Source organism: Triticum urartu, chromosome 3 (genome assembly GCF_003073215.2).
Source record: "Triticum urartu cultivar G1812 chromosome 3, Tu2.1, whole genome shotgun sequence".
NCBI lineage: Eukaryota > Viridiplantae > Streptophyta > Magnoliopsida > Poales > Poaceae > Triticum > Triticum urartu.
The window spans coordinates 591694788-591704512 of NC_053024.1; the positions used below are offsets into that span (position 1 = coordinate 591694788).

The 9725-nt window shown below is 58.6% G+C and overlaps 1 pseudogene; it reads left to right on the plus strand.

The window, feature by feature from the left end:
• Window positions 1-602: 602 nt before the first annotated feature.
• On the plus strand, window positions 603-1167 carry LOC125546998 (annotated as a pseudogene).
• The last annotated feature ends 8558 nt before the right edge of the window (window positions 1168-9725 follow it).

Below are 9725 nucleotides of genomic sequence, written 5' to 3' on the forward strand. Positions count from 1 at the left end.
TTCCAGGCTCGGCCACTCCCCCAGGCTTTGTTGGGGCTTCCCCCTCCTCTGCGAGCATTCAAGACTCCGCGGCCGCGCCGGACGCCTTCAATGCGGCCACCCGTCTCTGCCCCATCATCACCATCCCCCCTCGCCCATCCTGGCTCGTCAATGCGGCGTCAGGAGGCGTCCTTGCGCCGCGGCCTGTCCTGTCCGCTCCTAGGGAGGAGGAGGGCTGGACTTTCGTGCAGTGGCAGCGCCGCCCCCGACGGGACGTGCCTTCAAGCCGGGCGTCTGTCGTCCCGTCCAATCCCGCGCCGGGCGGCCTCGGCGAGCAACGCCGAGCCAGCTTCATCCGCTTCAAAAAGCGCACAGAGGGGCGCTGCTCTCGCTGTCTCGCCCCCAAACATCATCGCTCCTCTGCCTGTCGCGACCCTGTGCGCTGCCTCTCCTGCAACCTCTCGGGCCACATCAAGCGCTGGTGCCCCCTGCGGCGTGCGTCAAAGCTGCGTCCGGCCTCCCCGCCTGCGGCCCCTCTGCCGCGCCGCTTGCCCGCAGATTCGGGCGCCCGTTCCGGGGCTGATGTTGTCGCCTCCCCGTTCGCTCCCCCTTCCCGCGCTAGGATGGCTCACGCTTCCGCCGGCATCGGGGCGCCGGATGCCTGCCCCGAGGAGGACTCGTGCTTCATCCCGTCCTCATTCGACATGGACCGCGACATGCTTGAGTGGGAGCAAACGGCGGCCATTGCGTGGGCCATCAACGCACCGTGGTGGCTCGTCATGTTGGACGTCGACCGTGCCATCCGGAAGCAATTCCGGCTCAGCCACGGGGATGTGGCCGTCACCCCGTACCACCTGGTGGAATTCCTCGTCAAGTTCGAGCACAAGGCCCAGTGCGACGCGGCGCTTGCCGCGGGTCGCGTGCGTGCTGTCGGCGCCATCGTCCACATCAGGCCCTGGCGTCCCCTGGAGCGCGCGTTCGGGGCTGCCCTCAACTACCGAGTGCACTTGTGCTTGGAGAACGTCCCTGACTACGCGTGGACGCCGTACGTCGCCGAGCGCATCATCGGCCGGCGCTGCTCCCTGGATCGCCTCGACGACCAATCCGCGCTCCGGACAAGCTCCGAGACGCTCGACCTCTGGGCCTGGACTGCAGACCCAAACCTCATCCCCAAGGTCATCTGGCTAACATTCACCACCCGTCCTTCCGGCGGCCTGAAGGTGTTCGCCAATGTGGCGAGGCCGTCTGGTTGCAAGCATGGCGCAACCTTCCGGGTGCTGGTCCACTTGGACATGGTGGAGGACCACTCCAATGCTCCCCTGGACTGCTACACCTCCGACGGTCGTGCCGAGGCGTTCAGCCCTCCCAGGCTGCCGCTGGAGTGGCACATGGAGTGCGTCGACGGTGTCCCGCCGCCTCTTGGAGCCACCCTCGCCCTCCCTGACGTGGAAGGCAGCTCACGGGCTGCTGCACTGCGTCGCCGTGACCGGGGCACGGACGACCACCCCTGACGGATGCCGCGGCGCCGGGACGACGGCGACGACTTCGACGACGACTGGCGTGGCGGTGGCGGCCGGGACGGACGCGGCCGGGTGCCCCGCTCCAACGACTCGGCCTTGGACGGGCGCATGGAGCGCACCCGCTCTCCTCGACGTCGCGACGTGGATTCGGCGCGTCATGGACGTCGCCATGCGGGCTCCCCCGTGGGCGCTGCGTCTCCTGTCATGGCGATGGAGGTCGACCCGGTGGCATGCAGCAAGCTGCGCCTTCTGCTGGTGGACCACGCCCGCCTACTTCGGTCCGAGCTATCGGCGGCTATCGACACCGCGCTCGCTCCGATGCGCGGGGAATTCTCTGCCATGCGTCGGCGGCTGGCCGGCCTTGCTGAAAGGGTGGAGGGTGCCTTTGTCAAGCTTGGTTCGACCGCTGGCGGCCCAGCCAGCCCATCCTTGCTGGTTGGCGCGGCTGTTGGCGTGGCGGAGGCGGGTTCGGCGGTGGCCGCCCTGCCTACGCTGTCGGCATACTTCGTGGGACTCGCCCTATCCCCAGACGTGCGGAGCCTTGACACGCTGGGGGTTGAAGCCTGGTCCGCCCCTGATCCGCCACCGACCGATGATGCTTCGCCTCCGGCCCTGCCTATCGATGCTGGCCGCGCGATGTGCGATGCGGGGGGTGACCCTGTCGGGCTCCTCGTCGCTGCACCTCTCTCCGCCGCCCTCGTGGTCAGGCCTGAGCCGGTCGATGTCCACTCGGTCTTTGCTGCTGGGAGTGGCCCGGCAGAGACCCTCGTCGCCGTGACCCCCCCCCCCCCCGCCGTCATCGAGCCTGGGGCGAACGCCACCGACCCGGTCGGAGCTCTCACGCCGTCGGCAGATGCCTGCCCTGAACCCGCTGTCATTGTTGCCCCGGCAGATGCTACAAACGTGCCTCCGATTGGGAACCCCCTGGAGTCTTTCCTCGCTGGCGTCGCCGGGGAGCCGCCTGCCCCGTTGCTGTCGACTCCGGCCACCCGTAGGGGCAAGGGGGGCGTGCCGGTTGCGCCCGCTCGGCGTAGCGCCCGGCTCGACAAGAAGAAGGCAAAAGCCCCACACGGGGTTGCTACAGAGGCGGTCCAGGAGCTCATTGCCAAGGTCTGTGTTGTACTGGACCCGTCTGTTGGATACGACGACAAGGCCAAGCAGGCCTACCTCGACTTGTTCAACACCCCGCTCGCGGCCCCCGTCATCCAGGCTATTGCTGGACTGGTAGCGCACGCCAAGGATATCACCCAGAAGAAGGCACAAAAGAACAAGAAGAAGGCCGCCCAGGAGGTTGCAAACGCTATTGCCCAGGTCGCTGATGTGTAGGCTCCCTAGCTGCCGTTACTTGTTGGGCTCCTCTCCTGCGAGCATGATGTATCACCGTTCCTTTCCTGCTCTTCGTTTTAGTCGTCCAGAACCATGTAACATCGCGACCGGAGGTTGCCTATCTTCCCTACATTGTGTCACCAAGCTCAAGTCTGCTAGTTGCACTCCACTCCGTTTCATTCTTTTTCCTCGGCGCCTCTTGAAGTCTACATCCACCGTGCTACTTTTAAGTTTCCCATATGGCGCAATCTGATGTAAAAATCATCTGTTGGAACGTCCGTGGACTTAATGCGCGCGCTCGACGTGACACCATTCGCGTTATCGTTCACGACTCCCACGCCTCCATCGTCTGTCTCCAAGACACGAAGCTTCAACTAGTTGACGACTCCATCATCAGGGAGATGCTTGGCCCTTGCTTCACCGCCAATTACTTTGTCTTGCCTGCATCCGGCACTAGAGGAGGAATGATCTTGGCTACGTTGGACCGCTTCTTCGCGCTGTCAGACTGCCAGGCTACTCCGGGCACCATCTCCGCCTCTTTCTCCATGCTAAATGATCGCATTGCCTGGACCATCACTTGCGTCTATGGTCCTCAGGGCGAGCCTGAGAAGGTGGCTTTCATTGAGGAGTTGAGGGCTCTCTCTGCCACGACTGGAAGGCAGTGGCTTATTTTGGGGGATTTCAATCTGATCACTAAAGCGGCGGACAAGAGCAACGCCAACATCAATCGCCATCTCATTGGAAATTCTGCGGGGCCCTTGACTTCATGCAGCTAAAATAGCTACGTATGTGTGGGAGGCGCTTCACCTGGTCCAACGAGCAAGCAAATCCGGTCATGACCAAGATTGACCACGTTTTCCACTCCGATGACTGGGATTTGCTCTTCCCAAATGCGCATCTCCAGGCCATCTCAACGACCTGCTCCGACCATGCCCCGCTATTTCTTCAGGGGTGCATCGACAATGCGAGGAAGCCATCCTTCAAGTTTGAGGAGTTCTGGCTGCGACTCCCCGGCTTCCATGATGCGGTTGCGGCCGTGTGGAACAAGCCCATCCTGTCCCGGGATGCCCTCCGTACGATTCATACCAAGTTGTGCCGAACCGCGAAGGCTTTGCGCAAATGGCAAAAAGAGAGGGTTGGTGTTCTAAACACCCAGATTGCGGTGGCAAAGGAGATCATTTGGCGTCTGGACGTCGCTGAGGAAGGGCGGCCATTGTCAGAACCTGAGAGGGTTCTAAGGAGACAACTCAAGGCTTCCTACCTTGGCCTTCTCGCCATCCAGAAGGTCAAGATGAGATAGCGCTCGCGTCTTAACTCGATCCGTTTGGGGGATGCCACCACCAAGCTTTTCCATGCCCGAGCCAATGGAAGAAGGCGCAAGAATTTCATTCAGACCATCAGGACCGACGTCGGGCTGGCAATTACAACTGAAGACAAGGAGTGGGCCCTCCTCGACCACTTCCAAGAGCACCTCGGAAGGCCGACTCGGTGATCCAAACGCCTGGCCTGGGAGAACATCGGTATGCAGCGCCACAACCTATCCCAGCTGGACGCCCCGTTTGATGAAGAAGAGATTAAGGAGGCAGTTTTCTCTATGCCTTCGGTCAAGGCGCCAGGACCGGACGGGTTCATTGGCGCCTTCTTCAAGTCCTGTTGGGAGATTATCAAGACCGACGTCGTGGCCGCAATCCTACAACTGGCAGATCTACGGGGTTATTGCGTCGGGATGATCAACTCGGCGAACATAATTCTGCTGCCAAAGAAGGCAGACGCCACTAGGATTGGGGACTACCGCCCAATCAGCCCCATTCACAGCATCTCGAAGATTTTCTCGAAGTTGTTAGCAAACCGGCTCGCCCCTCTGCTCCCCACGCTAGTCTCCAAGAGCCAGAGCGCCTTCGTGAAGAAACGGTGCATCCATGATAACTTCCTACATGTGCAGAACTTGGTAAAGGAGTTGCATCGCACGTCAACGCCTGGCCTCTTCCTCAAGCTGGACATCTCAAAGGCCTTCGACTCTGTTGGCTGGGCTTACCTACTGGAGGTACTCGAGCAACTTGGTTTCAGTCAATGTTGGCGAGACTGGATTTACATGTCCTTGGCATCATCTTCTTCGCGGATTCTGCTAAATGGAAACCCGGGCCCCCCGTTTGATCACGCTTGCGGCCTGCGTCAGGGTGACCCTATGTCCCCCATGCTTTTCATCCTTGCAATTGACCCGCTTCAGCTTATGCTCCGGGCTGCCTCCAACGCCGGGATTCTGCAGCCGATCAAGGCTCGTTCGGCTTCCTGCAGAATTTCACTTTACGCTGATGACGCAGGCATCTTTGCCAACCCTTTGAAGGAAGAATTGGATGCCATTGCAGGGATTCTCGCCTGTTTTGGGGAGGCATCGGGTCTCATTACCAACCTCACCAAGACGGAGGTGTTCCCTATTCGCTGCCACCAGATTGACATCGCCCACATTTTATCGGGATTCCCTGTGAAGATCGTTGCATTCCCAACTAAGTACTTGGGCCTTCCCCTGCATACCTCAAGGCTCAAGCGGGTTCATCTGCAACCTCTCATAGACAAAGCAATGGGCAAGCTTCCGGGATGGAAGGGAAAGAACCTTGCGAGGCCGGGAAGGGTCTCCTTGGCAAAGTCTGTGCTATGCGCCATGGCCACTCATCACCTCACTGCGCTCCCTCTTCCGGCGTGGGCCAATCATAAGCTTAGCAAGATCTCTCGCAACTTCATATGGCAAGGCGACAATTCCGAGAATGCGACCGGAGGACACTCCCTGGTAAACTGGAAGACAGTGTGCAGGCCAAAGGCCCTAGGTGGGCTGGGAATCACAGACCTAGAGAGATTTGGTCGGGCTCTCCGCTTACGCTGGCCATGGCTAATGTGGACCGACCCTGACCGTTAGTGGGTGGGCTCTGCCCTACCCTGCGACGACTCGGATATGGCGCTATTCAGAGCTTCGACCTCCATCGTGCTGGGTAACGGCCACAAAGCTCTGTTCTGGCATGATGACTGGACGGGAAAGGGTCCCCTTAGGATGCTGGCTCCCGGATTATACAAAATCGCCACAAGAAAGCAGAGAACTGTGTCCAAGGAGCTGCACGAGGATAACTGGATCAGAGCAGTCGCCCGCCTTCAGTCCCCCATACACCTGCAGGAATTCATCTCGATAGCATCTCTGACCTCCCAGGTTACACTGTCTACGGACAGGGAGGACTCCATCTCCTGGCGTTGGACTACAAATGGAATCTACTCCGTGGCTTCGGCATATACAGCCCAATTCACTGGCTCCTTCCCCAGGTTCTCGCCGATGAAGATTTGGGAGGCACACGCGGAACCCAAATGCAAGCTCTTTTCCTGGCTGGTGCTCCATGGAAAGATCCTCACAGCCGACATGCTCGCTACTCGCGGATGGCCGCACGATCCTACATGCCCGCTATGTCTGGGAGCACCGGAGACGGCAACTCACCTCTGCAAGGACTGCCCATTTGCGATTGCGGTTTGGTCGCATGTTCAGGCATGGACTGGGGAGGCGCCGTCGAACATGATGACAATTCCGCCTCCCATGGGAGTCTCCGACTGGTGGGATCGGCTCATCTGTCCCCTGTCCAAGGACGAAAGACGTCGGCATAGCGGTCACTTCCTCTACACCATCTGGAATATCTGGAAGGAGTGCAACCGCCGAATATTCATCGGCACCCGCCTCACTCACCTGGAGGTGGCGGCCATCGCGCTCGACGACATAAGAATGCAGGCTTGCGCCTTTGGCAGAGCACAAGTGGCGACCGACATTGGGTGATTTGATTTGATTCACTTAGCATACCACAACGGTTCTTATAAGGGTTTCGTCAGGTTTCCCCGGAAAAACCTAGCATCTTTGTACATAAATCCTCTTTTTCGTCTGAAATGAAAAGGCAGTGCTCCTGCCGGTTCCTCGAAAAAAAACATACAACTTCTTGGAAATGCCCTAAGTAGTACACGTATACAGTACACGCTGGCATCTCCATCTGATGAGTGATGACCCTAGCCTCCGATCCTGAGCAAGCACCGGAAAATCACTGTGTAGGACAGCAGGGGTAAACTATAACTGCAGACGAGAGAGGCAACAGTTTGCATGCTGCTAGCTAGAGAACAAAGCGTGACCATGTTTTTTCGAGAGTACGCAAATTGCGTACCATAGCTTTATAGAAGAAGAGAATTGCAAGTACAAAACGACTACCACTCGCTGCGAACAACGAGCGTAGCACCCACTCCACAACTGGCTAGTCCAAGGACAGCCAGCAACGACAACACAACTACGACGCAAAAGGCCCTACCCTAATTCGAAAACCTCGCCGCGTCTCGACCGACGTCAGTCACCTCCGAAGAACAGCAGCTCTCGCCAAGCTTCCCTCGTCAATGCACCATCCCCCTTGATGCCTAAAGGAGGTGGCAAGAGGATGGCAGGACTCGATCCGACCTGAGAAAAGCACCATCTTGGATTCACCACCGACGACCGTACATTGCGCCGGAGAGAACGAACTAGGGCAGCGGCGAACACCGGTGGAGCACAACATAGGACCTCCAAACCATGTCTCCTGGCACAATGCTCCCAGCAGAGAGACGACATCAAAGAAGCCGCCATCGTGCCGATCCCACACCGAATCAAGGCTTTCGCGCGGAGACAATGGCCAACACCAAGAAGACAAGGAAAATGGCGACACACTCGGCGACGCCTCCAGGGAGGGGAACGACACCCGCAGGTGCCATCGCTGCCGGCCCGGCCAGAACCGGACAGGATTTTCATCCGTAATGTCACTCATCTCCACACCTCAAGATTTGGGGAGGCACTGTCCATGAATCCTCACACCGCCGTCACCGCAGCAAATTGCCGACAAAGCTGCACAGCCGTGATCCTCCAACACCAGCACTGCCGAGAGAACACGCCACCAACAATCCAGACAAGGAGCCGCCGCATCCTACCACGCCGTGCAAGGGCCTACTCCACCACGTCGGCCTTCACCCGCACCAGGGACTGCCAGGCGATGGAGACAGCACCAAAGACCCAGATCGAATCTGAGACGATTCAGATCCGGCCCGCACCTCCATCCACAATCCAGCGCCCGCGCCTCCGAGAGCACCACCGCAAGCCCCTCACGAGGAGGCCGCCGGCCGCCCGCTGCCCGCAGGATCTCCTTCCTGGCTGGGCCTTCTCGGTGCCGCCGCCTCCATGGCTGAGCTCGCGCCACCGCCACCATCAGCGCCCGCGCACCACCAACCTCCACCACTCTGCAGCAGCTCGCCTGGATCCGCCTCTCCGTCGCGCTCTCCGCCGTGCGCCGACGACCATCGCCACGAATCAAACCGCCGGCCACCCCATCACCATGGCCGCCCCGGAGACGTCCCGCTCCGCGCGAAGGGGATCCGTCGAGGGAGGCTGCCAGCACCCGCCGCCTTCGGCAGCCGGGCGCGGCCGCCACCGCCGGCGCCGGCGGCGGCAGTGACCGGAGGAGGCGATCTGAGGCTTGGCTGTTCTAGGGTTGGGGGAGCCTCCGGAGCCACACGCGCGTGCCAAAGCGTGACCATGTAGCATGTCAGTTTTTAACTCGCACCAATACCACCACAACGAGTCAATGAGCACTACCACGCAAGGAATAGTATGGGACGATGGGGTACTACTATACTCCTACTGCTCGTGCTCGGTACTTGTACCGGCGGGCAGGGCTGCCAACAACGACAAGGCAAACGACAAAGCAGAGGGGCATGCGGCGATAGGCACAGCAACGGGACATCCCCACGGCCTGCCCCCCGGGCCAGGTAGAGATAGCTGGTCGCCATCGCCATGGCCATCGCAATGCAACCGCAACTACCTCCGTGTACTACCACCGTGCTGGTGCTGCTAGCACCAGTGCACCAGCGGAGTGCCCCTCGGCGCGTCTAGACCACTGCTAGGTACGTGGTCAGGTCAGTGGTGGCGCCGGCCATGGCTGGCCGGCGCAGGGGATCCCCACAGCCAGCGAGTAATCACTCAAAAGGCATGATCGAGGCCCAGGAGGTGGGGATGGCGCGGACTTCACTGGGCAGCGGTGAGTGAGGTGCCAACTGCCAAGGACGGGGTTGGTAATAATGTGAGGCCAACTCCACCGCACCATTTCAAATAGACGTCTGTTTTGTCCGTTTTCTGTCTATTTGGGTAGTGCAATGGGGTCATGCCCGAACAATTTTTGGGATGCGGTGACCGTGCGCCCAACGCGCGGACGCATCCCGGTCACATCTTGTCCGCATACATTTTTCTTTGCAAGCCCATAATTTTTTCATCATTCATTTTTGGTACATGAGAACTATATCACCAAATTTTGACTATAAAAGTAAGACCAAAAATAATAAAAATCACAAGAATACATTTTAGAAGATATCCAACTTCCATAACTGCTCGGGTAAGTTGGATTAATGTCTTCTCGATGCATTCATTGTTTATCTGCGGAGGAGGCTCGATCTTGCATGCTTCTTTCTTCTTCGAATGTAAAGAAGTAGACGTTGCATCCTCACATTTAGTTTCATATCTAGCCTAAATTCTAGCAACAAGTGCACTAGTCTCATCTCTACCCTCTACGCTAGCTAAAAGTGCATGAACATCTACTAAATTGCGTTCTATCAATATATCGATGTACTCTTCTTCCCAATACCAAAACTTGCATCCATACTACACAATAAAATTTTAAGTTAGCACAATTATAGTCAAATCCAATACCACAACCGAAGCTAAAAATAGCACATACTCCATCGTTTAAGCACTTGATAAACACCCATTTGGGATGTTCCGGCGTTGTAGACACGCGGCGCACGACCTTCTTTGGGCAGTGGTCGCACTTAATGAGTGGCAACGGTGCGCCGACGAGCTTTTGGGCTAGCACC